Below are 17,458 nucleotides of genomic sequence, written 5' to 3'. Positions count from 1 at the left end.
ACTAGAAAAGGGAGGGTTATACTCATCTCCATCTTAGGGGAGTAAGATTAATCCTTACCTTACATGGAAGAAAATGATTACCTATTACAGCCAGAATTGCTATGCTCGATACCAGATTCAAACAGTATCAGGATGCAGTAGTTGGTACTGTCCTGACCACTTTACATGCAGGAAGTGTTCTTTTCACTTTCTACCCCAATTTCAATCTATCTCTCCAAGATACCAACTTGTCAACTGCCTTGAAAGTTCAAGTTCAAATTCAAGGAGCAGAATAAATCTCCTTAGCAAAAATGGCTACCTTGCACCATCAGTTGGTTTATAGGCTTCAAAATCATGCCTTAGATCTTCCCACACCTGACAACCACTTTGATGCTCTTATGGTGTTAGCAGAATCAGACCAAATTCCAACCATCATCCAAATCCCCAGACAGATCCCTCACCATGAACTCATAAAACTGATGCCGCTAGAATGGATTTTAAATTATGAGAAATTCCATAACAATTCAGCCCTCATCCAGACATTAGAAAGTATGTTTGAAATAAGGCCAGATGGTATTGTCAGAATGACTTTTCGACCTCCACTGAGTACCTCTCAGTCGTTACCTAGTGCTCCTCAAGAGCCTCCAAGGTTATCATTCACTTATTCTTCAACGATCACGATTGTTCAAACAACCCAAGAAAATCTGCCAATCACAGGATTTAACTCATAAGAGTACCCAGTATACCTTGCAAAGTTAAACATACATTTTTTATGGGATGCTCCAGGATCTGGAATGTGCAACCTAAATTGTCCCTATTGGGATGATTGGGAAGAGGATGATCAAGATTCCAAAAGGAAAAGAAAACCAAAAGAGAAAATTCATTCTCCTTGTAACCACACAGAAGCAAAACCGCCATATGATCCTCCACCTCCACCAACTCCGTTACCCATATACAAAAAAGAACTCAAATGGATTGCAAAACATTGCAAACCTAAAACTTTTTCACCAAATCTAAGCTAGACTTCTACTTCTCAACCCGTTGCCTGTATGATGTTTTCTTCATTTCAATTTCCCATCCTTAGAAGCCCAATCTGATTCACAAAAAAAGTTCGTGATTGAATCCGAAAAACACAGGCCTACACTCTTCACAAAATCACCTCCCATACCTATAATCAGTCCAACTTACCATCCCTTCAGTCCCATGCTTGCACCAATGAAACTGTATGATCCTTCCAAACTATTTGGAATGACACACACTCTTTTCAAAAATATGCCACAACCACCTCAGCCAAAACCAAAACCTAAGCCCCAACCAAGACCTATCAAAATTCATTAACCAACCTCCACTACCACACAACAACAAGATTCTCTAGAACATACTCCTGTTTTTACCCCACAACCATCTCAATCCAAGGATAAAGAACCCATGCATCAATATGCTTCCCATCACATTGAAGTTTCCACTAATTCCATAGAAACTGATACTTCTGTGACAGAATCTGATACAGAATCTTCACTTTCAACCACTGATTCGGAAGGTGCTTATGACTTGTTATCCGACAGTGCAGACCAGACTAGTGCCTATTCAGGATCACCTCTGGAATTTACGTCGTCGGTTTCCCGTCGATATACTCAAATGGGGAATCAAAACTTTTGTTAAAACACCTTCTTTCTTGGGTTATTTAACCCAAAATAGACTTTCCTTTAGTCTAAAACAGGGTACCAAACCAGATAAGAATTTGTTCCAAAAGTTTTCTGATGCATAGGATCCTTACTGGAAGGCAAGTGCAGAGCATACTTCCTTAGGTTTCAAAATGAACAAATTTAATTCTTTATTCTTTTTCTTTCTCTAGAGAGCTTCATTTGCAGAGAGAGGAGAGAGGTTTAGAGATTCATAGTGATAAAAACACACGAGAGTTTATTGCTTCAAACTTCTATATTCTATATCTTACAAGCAAGGGGAGAATTCTCAGAGAAGATAGGACAGGACCCCTATCTTTTTTCAAAAGCAAAAGATAAAGATACAACAACATAGATCATGACTTCTCAAGTGATCATGACCTATAGCGCACCTTTTTAGAAAGCCAAGCCCCCCGATCAAGACTTGGACAAATGGACAAAAGATAAAGCATGCTTACTAAGACTTTTACAACTGGCAAAAGCCAAAGCGTAAGGTAAGCCAAGACAAAACCATAAAGTAAAACATAATTATTACAACAAGACAAACAACTTTATGGAGTGCGGAGATTCATATAATCGTCTTCGGATGAGCTTTCAGTTTCATCAAGGTCAGTGTCACGGTTGGATTTTGGGAAAAAGGTTTTGGAGAGCTTTGGATGCTTACAGTAGGGACCACGACAAGGGGGATAAGGACAATCTCGTCGGTATCCTGGCCTAGGTGATGTTTGAGTGGCTTTGTCAACTTTGGAGGGTTTAGTGGCCGTGTCAGCTTTGGGAGGTTGGGATGAGGATCCTGGTTCGTTCATGGATGGTTGTGGAAACTGTTGGAGATGTTGGCTGAGGGGAAGGAAATCTTCCCATGGGTCTTGGGAGTCTTGGAAAAGGAAGTCAGTGTAGTCTGGCTTTTCTTCTTTGATAATGATTCCCGTGGATTTCGGTTTGGATATGGCGGATGGAGTGGGGATCATGAGGAGGTCATATTGTGGGCCTAAGGAGGTGTGGAAGATGTCTTTAAGTGGCGGAGGTTGGTGGTTTAATTGGCAAAGGTAGTTGTGAAGGATATCTTGGATTTCATTTTCAATGACAGCTAGATGTGGGGCAGTGAACCATTCATATGCTTGGTCTTGAATCCAAAAGAGTTTTGTATCGGGATGTTGGAAGTATGGCCTGTGGATAATAAATACTGAGGTGAACAGTTGTGCTTCAGGGGCAGGCATACGTTCAAGATTGTAGATCTCTGACAGTTGTTGCAGCTTTTTTCTCCACCATGGTATTGGGGAGAACCATTCAAGTAATGTCCAGGTAAGAGAGGTGGCTTTGTCTAGGTCAAGGAGATGTTCCAAAGTGGGAGTAATTGGTAGGACTAACTTAGTGGCATAAAGGACTGTTAGGCACCAGATGTACCATAACACATCTTCAGTGGTTTCTCTAGATGGATCAAGGGTTAAACCTGTAAGGAACAAATTTTTGGGGTGGAAGGAGGAAAAAGGAAAAGGTTCTGTGACAAGGTAGGCTTTCATGAAGAAGCGAAAGAGAGCTTTCTTTGCAAATTCTTGGATGGCAAAGACAGAAGAGAAGTTTTTGTTAAAGGGAAAAGTTTTCTTAGTGAGAGCTTCTGGGGGTAGTGATGTAGCCATGGAGATGATCGGAAAGTGGTATGTAGTGGAAAACAAGGTAAGAGGTTTTTCTGGTTTTGAGAGTCAAGTTAGCATATCAGGGATGAGGTTTTGGGATCCCTTTATATGCTTGACCGAAAAGTCATATTTGGAAAACCAATCTTTTAATCTGAGTAACATTTTTTCGGGAATAGTTTTACCTTTGAAATTGAGAATATTGGGGAAGGCTGAACTATCCATACGGATGAGAAAATGGTGTCCAATCAGATGGTACTCAAACTTTTTGATGCCATTCTTTACCGCTAAGATTTCTTTGAACACGCTATGGTAATGCTTCTGTGTATCAGAAAATTGTCCACTAGCGTAAGCGATAAAGTGTTCTTTTCCATTGATTTCTTCAAGGAGGATGGTACCCCATGAGTCATCACTTGCGTCTGTTTGTAATATGCGCTTTCCATCAGTAATTAACTTTAAAGGAGGCAGATTTTGCGCAATCTGCTTGAGAGTAGTGACAGCATTTGTGTGGTCAGCATTCTATTTTGGGGGCTTCTTTTTCAATAAAGCTGAGAGGTGGCGAGTGTAGTGATCCACATGTGGGATGAAGTCTCTGATGTAATTAATGATGCCGAGAAACTGTTGAACTTGCCTTTTGGAAAGTTGCTGATCTGGAAAATGAAGCAATTCTTAGGCAATATGCTTTCCTGGCTGATAATGGCCATCTTTTATGATCATACCAAGGAATTCAATATTGTCGGTAGTAATGGTGCTTTTCTTGGCCGATAACATAATTCCATGACTTTGGACAATATCATAGAATTGAGTTAATAGCTGACGATATTCATCATGTGATCCTGAAAAATGTAAAATATCATCAATGTAAATTAATGCATGATGCAGAAGAGGCTGAAAGATGTTGACCATGGATTTTTGGAAAATGGATGGGGCAGTTTTGAGGCCGAAAGGAATGACTGTCCATTGGAAATAGGCATTTGGGATACAGAAAGCAGTTTTGTAACGTTCAGAGGGTTCAATACCTAATTGCTAGAAACCTGATTTTAAATCGAATTTTGAAAAGATCTGGGCATTTTTTAGAAAAGTAAACATGCTTTGTCGACGGGGCAAGGGAAACTTGTGATCTTGTAAAAACATGTTTAATGGCTGGTAGTCAATAACTAGGCGTTTCATGCCTCTGACAATTTCAGAATGCTTTTCAATATAAAAGGCTTGGCAAGCCCATTGAGAATTTGTGGGCTCAATAAGACCTTGGGCTAACAGTTGGGAACATTCCTGTTGGGCTAGGAGTAAATCAGAAGGACTCATTCCTGGGTGAGTAGCTTTGGTTGGGTTAATGTCTTCATTGAGTTTGAAAGGTAACTTAATGAAGAAAGACTTATTTTTCCACAATGGGTTTGGATGGGTGAACTCAGAATGGGACTCTGGACAGAAACTCAAAAGCTTGTTTGAAATATCCTGGTAAGGTTGAGGGGTTTCAGACAAATTGTAGAGTTTTAGAATGTCTATGAAAGGTTTGAACATGAACTTGACTCGAATTCCATTGGGAAGGATTTGGAGGTGTTTGATCTGGTGAAGGATGTCGAAACCTAACAAGAGATCCTTATTAGGAAGGGTTGAACCAATGACCTTGGTCCAAATGACACAATTGGGGAAAATTTTAATACCAATGGGTTTTTCGGTAATCAGAGAAGTGGTGAATAATTTGCCATTGACAGCTTTGAAATGTTCTTCATATTCTGTCCAGTATTCTGGTGGAAGAATATGTGGGTTTAACATGCTGCATTGGGCACCAGTGTCGATGAGACCAATTGCTGGAATGGGTCTTTGGAACTTTAAGGGCAAGATTTGAAGTTTGATGGATGGTATAGGAATAGTAGTGTCAAGGGACAGTAACTGTTGCTGAAAAATGACTTGGGACTGATCACTGTCTGAATCATCGAGGAGTTCTGCAGTGCGAACACTGTTTCATCATTGGGTTCATCTTGTTCAGAGAAATAGAATTCCAGTTCATCCTTTTCTGGAGAGTAATTTGTAGTGGCTTGGAGATGCTCAACTAACCGAATAGATTTTTCTCGCTTGTTGGGACAGTCTTTGGCATAATGGCCTTTCTTCTTGCAGATGAAACATCTGCTTGATTTTCTCTGTTTAAAATCTCTAGAAGAAGATGACTTCTTTCGAAAGAATCTGTAAGGCTTTCTGGATCGGCGAGGTTTGGATGAAAATTCTGGATTTCTGAATTTCTTAAAATGCCTTTTCTTTCAACAGTTCTTTGAAAAACTGCTTCTGTTCGCAGAGTTTATCGAGACAAGTTTTGGCAAGCTGGAAGATTTTGCCAAGGGAGATGTTGTCAAGGGAAAGATTGGATGCTGTGAGTTGTCACTGGATGTCGGGTTGGAGTTCATCTGGAAGAGAGGCTAGAAAGACATGCTTTAATGTCGGTTCATTGAATCCATTAAGCTTATAAAATAGCAAAGACATCCGCTTGTAATGGAAGTCAAGATCCTTAGCATTAAGGGAACAACATTTCATGTTGAGATAGTCTCGTCGTGCAGCTTCAAAGACTGCAGAAGGCTCTCCAAGGAATTGGTCATGGAGAACAGCAAGAGCACTTGAGAGTTTTGGTAGATCAACAAACTGTAATTGGCGGTAGCAACCTAAGGAATCAAACCAATCTCTTAGAGCACCTGTAAAACGAGTAGCAAACTCTCTAAGGACTGATTGAGTTGTGGCTCCTGGACGTAGCATTTGAAGGTCAATCCAGGCAGACATTTCATTAAGGCGATCACGCCATTTATGAGATGGAAGATCATCAAATGTGAACCATGGGCCATTTGAAGATTTTTGACTAGGTGAACTGGTATAGGCTTGAGCTGGAGGGGGTTGGTTTGTGGCAGAGGATTCAGGCATTTCTTCTTCAACTTCTGAGGGAATATCAACATATGGTTCTGTATAGGAAGTTTGGCCTTAAGGGGGTTGATCAGGTTGGGCCATCAAGATTCTGGTGATATTAGCATAGGACTTTTCAGAATCACTAGTGGATACTGAAGATTCTGTGTCAGTCTCAGTATGGCTATCAGAAACAGCTAGATTTGAATCAGAAGTTTGGTCATCTGTAGTAGAAGAGTGGTCGACTGTATGGGCACTGAACTGGTGCATTGGTTGTTTATCTTTGGATTGAGAAGGTGGTTGGGATTCAGTTGGTGGAGGAGGTACTGGTGGCGATGCCGGAGTATGACCAGGAGAGTGTTGGCCAGGGATGGTAATGGATGATGGATGAAATGTGACGAGTCGCGGTTGAGGTTTAGGCTTTGGTTTAGGTTTAAGTGGTTGTGGTAAGGTATTCAACAAAGTATCATTCTATGCTCTGGCATTTTGGGTTTGCCGATTGAGGACTGATTCAAAAGGTTTGGGAGGTTCTAGGTGGCCAGATGAGGTAATTGGTGAAGGGACAAAGGGTTTGGACATGACATTTCGGTGGGAATCTGTGTGAGTGTCTAAAGGAGGAAAAGAGGAAGAATAGTCTGAAGAAGTGGATGAAAACATCATACAAGTGAGTAGTGGTGTTGGAAGTGGGATTGGTGATGGAGTCTCAGATTTGCAATGCTTTGCAATCCATTTGAGTTCTTTTTGGTAAAAGGGTAATGGAGCTGGTAGAGTTAGAGGATCTTGTGGCGGTTTAGGATCATAGTGGTGGCAGGAAACTGGAGGTTTTTTCTTTTTGGGTTTCTTTTTCCTTGTGGTGGCATAATCATCGTCTTCGTCCCAATCATCCCAGTAGGGGCAATTTGGGTCACACATGCCTGAGCCAGGGGCATCCCATAGGAAATGGCCATTTTGCTTGGCTGGATAAACTGGGTAACCTGCAGAATTGAACCCTGTAATGGGTAGATCTTCATGGGCTGTCTGGACAGCTGTAATCATTGAATAATAGGTAAAGGAGAGCCGAGGAGGCTCTTGTGGAGCACTTGAAGGTGGTTTAAAAGATATTCGGACTGTTCCATCTTGGCGTCTTTCAAACATACTTTCAAATGCCTGAATTGGAGCTGTATTGTGATGGAATTGTTCATAGTTGGAGATCCATTCAAGAGGCATAAGCTTGATGAGCTCATGACGGAGAATTTGTCTTGGGATTTGGATTATGGTTGGAATCTGGTCAGATTCGGCTAATGCCATGAGGGTATCAGAATGGTGTTCTAGAGTGGGGAGATCTAAGGCATGATTTTGAAGCCTATAGACCAGTTGGTGGTGTAAGGTGGCAATTTTGGCAGAAGAAATTTGTTCAACACCTTGAATTTGGACTTGAACCTTCAAGGTTGTGGACAAGTTGGGGTCTTGAAGAGAAAGGTTAAAGTTTGGATAGAAGGTGAGTAAAACACTGCCTGCATGGAGGGTGGTGAGAACAGTGCCAATAACATGATCTTGGTACTGTTTAAACCGGGTATCAAGCATAGCAAGGCGAGCTGTAACCGGTAATCCTTTTCTTCCATGGAGAGTAAGGATTAATCTGATGCCTCCAAGATGAAGATGAGTATAACCTTCTCGTTTCCAGTTGGAGAGCAACTCGGAGGGAATCTCCAGAGTGACATATTGCTCAGCAGAAGTGGTTTGAAGAGCACACTGATCCAGGCGGGAAGACTGGATATATTCTTTAGGGTGAGAGCGTCTGGTAGAGATGAGGGTGCGGATACTGCGGGTAAAGGAGCTAGGTCATTTGTACAACTGATAAGGGCTAATAAGAGGGTAGGAGGACTCACTGATTTGGGCTGATTCAGGGATATAGGAATATTCTACAAGGTTTTCAATCTTATTGGTGGTATGAGAAGTGCAAGATCTGGGCAAAGAAAGGGTAGAAGAAAGAGTAACAGGAGGGGAAGATGAAGTGGAAGCCATGAAGGAGAAGTTCTCTCTGCGCCTGAAGTTCTAGAGAGCAAAATAGAAAAAGCCTTAAATTATACCATTTTGGTCAAGAAAACGGTGATTTAGAAAACAGGAAAGTTTCAAGGAGGGGTAGGGCTCTGATACAGAAACTTTGGATGGCACAACCGGAAGAAACAAACCCAGCACAACCATCCCAGCCAGAATCGTACTTTGAAATACCCTCAGACATTGATGAGCTAGCTGAATCCTCCACTCATTAACCACCTCAGCCTCAAGCTCAAAATACCCATAAACCATCAAACGGTCCATGGTTTACGTTTGATGACATTCCGACAGTCAAATGGAGAGAGAAGTTGTCTGAAATGTCAGCCTGGGTAGATCTCCAGATGATAAGATCAGGTGCAACCATAGAATCAATTGTCAAAGAGTTTGTCACCCGTTTCACGGGATCTCTAAGAGACTGGTTTGACAGTCTTGACCCCTACAGACAATTACAGTTTGTGCAATTGCCAAACGTCTCTAGTGCTCTTGTTATTCTGCATGACCAATTTATTAGAGAGCCATCTATAGTTTTTGAAGCAGCAAGACGAGACTATCTCAATATGAAGTGTTGCTCTTTGAACACTAAAGATCTTGATTTCCATTACAAAAGACTCAATTTTTGTGGTTGTAGATAGATTTTCAAAGATGGCACATTTTATTCCATGTCACGAAATGGATGATACTTCTAATGTTGCTGACCTATTCTTTAGTGAGATTGTGAGGTTGCATGGTATGCCCAGGACAATTGTTTCTGATAGGGATGCTAAGTTTTTAAATTACTTTTGGAAAACCTTATGGGCTAAGTTAGGAACTAAGTTGTTGTTTTCAACTACTTGTCACCCTTAAACTGATGGTTAAATAGAAGTTGTGAATAGAATTTTATCTACTCTGTTGCGAGCTATCATTAAAAAGAACATCAAAACTTGGGAAGATTGTTTACCATTTGTTGAGTTTGTTTATAATCGTTCTGTTCATTCTACTACTAAGTATTCCCCATTTGAAATTGTTTATGGTTTTAATCCTTTAACCCCATTGGATTTAACTCCATTACCTGTTTCTGAGCGTGTTAACTTAGATGGCAAGAAAAAGACTGAAATTGTTAAACAGATACATGAGAGGGCGAACTGAGCAATATGCTAAACAAGCCAACAAAGGGCGACATAAGCTAGTCTTTGAACTTGGTGATTGGTGTGGTTACACATGCACAAGGAATGATTTCCGGAACGAAGGAAATCTAAGTTATTACCTCGAGGGGATGGCCCATTCCAAGTTTTGGAACGAATCAATGACAATGCATACAAACTGGATTTGCCTGGTGAGTACAATGTAAGTGCTACTTTTAATGTTTCTGATTTGAGTCCTTTTGATGTAAGTGTTGATTTGAGGACAAATCCTCTTCAAGAGGAGGGGAATGATGAGATTAAGGATAAAACTATCACAAGCACATGAGATAAGGCATATTCAGATCCTATTCAAGTTCCCGTCAGACCCGTTACAAGAGCTTGAGCAAAGAAATTCAAAGAAGTTTTTTTATGCAATTGGTGAGAGAGTTAATTCTCTTTGGTTCTTTACGAACTCTTTGAACTTATTGGATTTTCGTGGCGTTCAACTCTTGACTTGCTATGGATTGTGGCGTCTTCACATACCAAGGTTCGAGCTTTCAATAAGCATTGGGTCGAGGTTCCATTCAATTCCTGGTTTAGATTCGATCTTAGGAACTAAATTGATTAGGGTCGCACCAGTTCTTGACGGGGTTCGTATCACCGATAGTCAATGCACATTCTCATTGATCCATCCTTTTTTTTTTATGAACAGCACTGGTGCTCCCCATGGTGAATGGCTTAAGTGTCTGTGACCTTTGACTAGTAACTCTTTCAATTGACTCTTTGGCTCCTTTAATTCTGATGGGGCCATCCTATAAGGTGCCTTTGAAATTGGGACGATTCCTAGTAACAAATCAATTGTGAACTCAATTTGTCAATATGGTAGAAATCCTAGGAGTTCTTCTGGGAAGACCTCAGGAAATTCATTCAGAATTGGAATATCTTCCAACTTTGGCATTTGCTCTTCAGTTTTGATGACAACGCTTGCCAAGTATCCATCGCATTGCCCTTTTAGTAGTCTAGCTACTTTTAAGGCAGAGATGACATGCATTCTTTTCTTTTTGCATCCTCTTTTAAAGGTAAATGATTCCTTTTATGGTGGTAAAAAAGTTACTTCATTTTTCTTGCAATTTATTTTGGCATAGTGCTTTGATAACCAAACCATGCTAAAAATTATGTCATAATCATGCATCTCGAGTATTATTAGGTCAACACATAGTTTATGAACACTAATGCTGACCTCGGGTGCCTTAACTAATTGTTCTGAATTCAATACTTCACCAAATGGTACCATGACACTAAAAGGACAATTTATTATATCAGGGACTTTTTTTATTTTTCTAATGAATACTTGTGAGGCAAATGAATGCGCAGCTCCTGAATCTATTAGCACATATGTAAGCATTTTAGAGATAGATAGTTCACATGATATTATTGAGGGGTTTCCTTCCGCATCCGCTTTGGTGAGTGTGAATACTCGGGCATTAACATTTTCTTGTTGCATACCATTCTCTAAACAATCTTTGATGAAGTGTCATTCTCTTCTATTTTTGAAATATGTTTTAGTATTAGCTCGACATTCCTCAGGGTGAGTTCTGGATTGCACTTTGGCTTTTATAAAGATTCATTCCAATGATTTTTAATATAAATACGGATTCTACACAGCAAGCAAAAACTTTGTTACAAAATATAGGAGACATGTAGGGATTCCTTAGTATATATTTCAAAAGCTTTGTTATCATATAAACAAACTTAAGATATTTAATCTTGATCGAAACATAACAAAGCCCATCATAAAACCCAAGATTTGATATGCCCATATGGACTTCGTATTGGTGGGGACTTGGCGCCAGCTTGCCATACTTCTTATTCCTAATGTGAGGATTTCTCTACTCTTTAATGTTTTTAATGAGAATAAAAGAGGGTATAATTTCTAAGGTGCTATGGAAAAGGAAAGGGTTAGAGGTATTTATAGGATTTCCTAAAGCTAATGGATGGCTAGAATTTTACCACCATAACTCATTGATTAATGGTTGAGATTTGTCCTTCCATAAATATATTGGTGAATTCTAGAATTTCAAAATATTTAAACATCTTTTATTGCATCATTGCTTCTGTCATCGCTTATATCATCATTGATCTAGAATTAACTATTTTATATTATTATTATTTTAGTAGTTAAATGGATTTGTTAGCTTAAAATAATTCTACTATATTCAACTGAGAATGTTGTATGTCATATGCACCAAGTCCAAACGGCAATTCAATTTCAATTAATGGCGAGCCGATAACTTCTAGAAAGTCAATAACGGCTAGTTTTCTTGTTCAAACTATAAAAACCCATTTCAGATAGAGTTCTTTAATCTTTATCAAGCTTAAACTTGTTCATACAAATCATCTTGAGCTTTCATTTGCTTATTGATGTACATTGATTCATTATTGAGCTATCATTTGTAAACATACACTTGTGAGAGTGCAATCTTTGTAATCTTTATTTCAATATCAAAAATTGAGTGATTGTAAGTGTGAAACACTTGAGAAAAGAGATGCGGGATCATCTTGAATTGTAAAGGTTTATTGACACCTTGGAAGTCAATTGTAAACATCTTGAAGCCTTGGGTGAAATCCTTAAGCTTGGTTTGCTTGGAGGAGTAGACGTAGGCAAGCTGCTGAACCACATAAAAGTATCGTGTTCGTTTTCTCTAACCTTAACTCTTTAAATTTACTTGTTGTTGAATTTATTATTATTATTGGTTGTGGTAGTTGTTGGTATTGAATTATGGTATTGTTTTTGAAGAATTTTTTTAAAACCCACTTCACCCCCTTTTTGGGTTGCTTACCTAGAATTTCACCGATTCTCTCTTGTAATGTGAGGTACAATTTTCTAACTTAAATATAATAGAATTTACTTTAAGCTAATAAGCTCCCTTAAGTATTAAAATAATAATGATAATAATATAGAATATTTAATTCTAAGTAATGATGACATAAGCAATAACATAAATGATGATGTAAGAGAAGTTTATAGAATTTAGTAAGGTATTTATGAAGGACAATCTCAACCATTGATCAAGAGTTATGGTGGTAAAATCCTAGCCATCCATTAGCCTTAAGAAATCCTATAAAACCCCCTACCCCCTTTCATTTTCATTCCAACCTAGAAATTTCACCCTCTTCTATTCTAAGTCATAACATTAAGAGTAGAGAAATCCTCAATTTAGAAAGGTCTAGAAAAGTCAACATCAAGAGGTAAGTAATACTTCAACTGCTATGTAGGGACAAAAATTCTTTTCATACTTAACTTTAATTTTAACAATTCCTTTATCTTGTGATGACTACTAAGATGTGAACCTTTATATGGTCAGTTATGCCACCTAATATGTGATAATATTACTCAATTATGCTATGGTCGGCTCTGCCACCTATATTAGTTCCATTTTGTTTAATCTCTATATGGACGGCACTGACGCCTATATTAAAGATTGTTGTCCTGTGATTCTGTTGTGCATCTAAGAACATCAAATGTTATGACATAAGCTGCATTGGACGCATGCATTTCATGGTTTCTTTATGAAGAAGACATTTCAGAAAATGAATTTATGAAAAATGGGTGGTTGTACTACCAGGTGGCAAAGTTTTCAAGGAGGGCAAGCCCTCCAAGCTAAGTAAAAAAAAAAATCTTTTGGGACGGTGATACGTAATGCCCAAAAGATCAACTAATCAGGCCCAAGGGCATATTGTTTAAAGAGTAAAAGTGTCAACTTTGTAGTGCAACATACCTAGGGCCCTAATAAAGTTGTTTTAAGTTTCTTTTAAAAACTTAATATGATCATCTTACTAGGCATTATCTCATAAAGTCCTTACATTGCAGGTAACGATGAATAGAGCAAGCTGGCGCCAAGTCCTAACCAAGGCAAAGTGCATATGGGCATATCAAACCTTTGGTTTTATGATGGGCTCAGTTTTGTTTCAATAAATAAATAAAAAAAAGTATCTCAACTTTATGTAATAATAAAAGTTTTGAAATATGCTAAGGAACCTCTGTATGACTCCTACTTTTTGTAAGAAAGTTTTGGTTGTTGTGTATAACTACTTTTAGAATTCGTATTCATATTAAAAGTACAGTGTTTTTTAAACTTGTTTTTTAAATAAATATTTTAGTGGAGTGTTACATGTAAATTAGATGATTTATCATTATCTCAGGCCGCCTTTCATTATGTCCACCTTCGATTGAGAGTATGCATTAAATTATCAACATTGAATCTGTCTTTAAATCTTGTTTGAGAAGAGGTTGAGTTAACCACATCACTATCAAAGTCTTTATAATAGGGCTGTTCATTATTTCAAGCTCGGAGTTGATTGAACATTTTTTAAAGTTTGTTGTCAATCGCTCTACTTGCCTTTGACATCAAAGCTAAATATTAGATCTAGTTGGAGGTGAGGTACATGAAATTAGTGGTTTAAAATCTTATTGGAGGTTAGAGGGACGCATTGGGACTATAGATTCATCATATAGCTCTATAAAACATCCTTGTCTTGAAAGTGTATCCGTGCATCTCTTGAACTTTCTGGTCAACCCCAATCTGAATGTGGTTATAATTGTCATCCATGTTTAAGCTAAAGCATGTTGGCTTTTGTTCGTTCTAGTAGATGACGCCAACTATTGATGCAAATTTGAATTTAGCATATAGAAACTAATTTTTTTTAATCCAAACATTCTTTCATATCAACTTCATGTTCCCTTCCTTTTTGAAGGGTAGGTTTCAGACCATGTGCATTTGTGTGGTCAAAGGTTTTACAAAAAAAAAAAAATTGTCAAAGAGTATCGGGATTGTCAGTGATAAACTTTGACCAGTGGATGGGATGGCCATGAGTAATTTGGTAATATCAGCAAATTCAGCTTAAAGAGAGAAAGAGTCTAGAGGGAGAGTTGCAGTATTTTTGCATTAATTTTATGTCCTACCCTCAAATGTGGAAGGCTTGGCCTTTATATAGACAACTTCAAGTAATAACATTATGACAAGTGTCCACAAACATAATACATAATTTTGGTCATTGTCATAATTTTTGGGCTTTTGATATTTAATAGGCTTCAGCTTGATAGCTCTTATCTTGGTTCCTTATAGAGAGGATTGGTTTTGGGCACTTTACGCATAAGGATTTTCACAGAATCTTACTGATAAGAAATTAGAATTTTTCTCTAGTCACTTGCTCATTTTAGATGTTTGGCACTTTGTCGAAGATATACCTTTTAGATGTTTTGTATAGAAACTGATCTAATCTTTCTTTGTAGAGAACGGACCTAGGTCATCCTTTGTAGAGAATGATCCTACGTCATTCTATTATAAAGAATGGACCCAGGTTAATCTTTAGAGAAGCATGATTTTCAAGCTTTGTTAGAAATTCACCCTTTCCGCATTTTATTAAGAAATATTAGAGAATAGACTTAAGTCATTAAGTCATTTTTTTGTGAAGAACATACCCAGACCATTCTTTATGAGATCATGTCCTTGGCATTTTTTTGAAAACTCGCCCTTTAAGCCTTCCTTTTAGAAATATTAGAGAATGGACATAAGTCTTTCTTTACAGAGAATAGACCTGAGTCACTCTTTATAAGATTATGTATTTGTTGTTTTGTTGAAAACTCACCCTTCAGGCATTTCACTTAGAAATATTAGAGAATGAACCTAGCTCATTCTTTTAGGATCATAGTTTTGGTGTTTTGTCTCGACCATTAGGCATTTCATTTAAAAATATTAGAAAATGGACCTAGGTATTTCTTCAAAGAAGTCATTATTTCTAGGATTATCACTTTAGAATTTTGTCAAAAACTTGGCCTTTTGGGTGTTTCACATTGGAATATTAGAGAATAGAGCTAAGTCATTCTTTGTGAGATTATATTTTTGGAGTTTTGCCAAAAACTCGCTCTTTGAGCATTTCATTTAGAAATATTAGGAAGCGGACCTAGTTATTCTTTGTAGGATCATGCATTTGGAGTTTTGTTGAAAACTCACTTTTTGGACATTTCATTTAGATTAATTAGAGAATGGACTTAAGTATTTCCTTGAGAAAATGAACCTAGGTTATTCTTTGCAGGATTATGCTTTTAGCATTTTGTCAAAAACTCATCTTGGGCATTTCACATTGATATATTAAAGAATGGAGCAAGGTCTTTCTTTATAGAAAATAGGCCTATGTCATCCTTTGTAGGATCAGGGCTTTGGTATTTTGTCAAAAGCTCACCCTTTGAGTGTTTCATTTAGAAATACTAGAAACTAGAACTAGGTCTTTCTTTGTAGAAAGTGGATTTGGGTCATTTCTTGTACGATCGTACCTTTGTCATTGTGTTGAAAACTCTTTCTTTGAGCATTTTGCTTAGAAATATTAGAAAATGAATCTAGGTCTTCTTTTTTTTTTTAAAGAATATACCTAAATTATTTTTTATAAGATCACACATTTAGCATTTTGTCAAGAATTTGGCCCTTGAGAATTCTATTTATAAATGCTACCTAGATCATTCTTTATTGGGTCTATTTTTATGTGGGCTTCTTGGGCTTATCCAAATTTCATTATAGCGACACTACTCAATTCAATAATCCTAATATAAACCCTATAACTTTCTTCAACGTCAAATTTTGTTCATCATTGTAAAATTTAAAGGTTTAATAAATACTGAACAAGTTGCCAATTAAAGAAATTGTAAAAACAATTTTCGTTTATGCGTGTTTAAATGAAAAAAACCATCAAGTCCAAAAGTGAAAAAGAAAAGGAAATAAATTAGCTGTATATTACTGTTGCTTTAATAATATGTTTGAAAGACGACATGATGGAACAGTCAGAATGACTTTTAAACCACCCCCCCGTGCTCCACAAGAGCCTCCTAGGCTCTCCTTTACCTATTCTTCAATGATCACAGCTGTTCAGACAGCGCAGGAAGATCTGCCCATTACAGGGTTTAATTCTCAAGGCTACCCTGTTTATCCAGCCAAACACAATGGCCATTTCCTATGGGATGCCCCTGGTTCCGGCATGTGTGACCCAAATTGTCCCTGCTGGGATGATTGGGAAGAAGACGATGATTACGCAACCACAAGGAAAAAGAAACCCAAAAAGAAAAAACCTCATGTTCCATGTCACCACTGTGACCCTAAACCACCATCAGATCCTCCACCTCCACCGGCTCCATTACCCATCTACCGAAAAGAACTCACATGGATTGCCAAACATTGCAAATCTGAGATTCCATCACCACTCTCACACCCAACACCTATCGTCCAACCACTGGCTTGTATGATGTTTTCCTCTACTTCTTCAGATTACTCTTCTTCCTTTCCTCCTTTGGAACCCCATACAGATTCTCAACGAAATGTTGTGTCCAAACCCTTTATCCCTTCACCTATTACCTCCACTGGCCACCTAGAACCTCCCAAACCTTTTGAATCAGTCCTCAACTGGCAAACCCAAAATGCTAGAGCACAGAATGATACTTTGGTCAATATCAATTCCAAAGTTGAGAAAATCAGTTTACGAACTGAACAGCTTGAGACAAAGGTTGACTCCATCTCTGCACAGATGCAGCAGATCCACCAAAATCTCCAGTCCAGAATTGGCCAACTCGATTCAGAGTTACGAGCCATGCTAGCCCACAGATACAATGGTCCCGAATTTGACCAAAAGGAAAGGGAAATCAGGCGGTTAAAAGCTGAACTTGCTCAGATTGAATCTGAAAAACAGAGACCTACCCTTTTCACCAGTTCACCTCTTATTCCTTCTATCGGTCCAACTTACCATCCTTTTGCCTCTATGCTCTCTCCTATTAAACAATATGACCCTTCCAAGTTATTTGGCATGACTCATACTCTTTTCAGAGACAATCCTTTGCCACCGCCACCTAAACCTAAACCCAAACCTAGACCGCAGCCTCGACCTCCCCCTCTTCATCCTTCCTCTCTGACCATCCCTGGCCAACCATCTCCTACTTTTACACCGACCTCACCACCAGCTCCTTTATCAGTACATTTTAGTAAAGACAAGAAAAGATTTTCTTTAAAAGAAAATCTATTTCATTTGGAGAGAGCAAGAGTAATCTTTTGTTAAAGAGAGATTCGATATCTTTTAAACAATAATAGAGTTATATAGAATG

Source organism: Citrus clementina, unplaced genomic scaffold, assembly GCF_000493195.1.
Source record: "Citrus clementina cultivar Clemenules unplaced genomic scaffold, Citrus_clementina_v1.0 scaffold_6, whole genome shotgun sequence".
NCBI lineage: Eukaryota > Viridiplantae > Streptophyta > Magnoliopsida > Sapindales > Rutaceae > Citrus > Citrus x clementina.
This window is presented reverse-complemented; position numbering follows the sequence as displayed.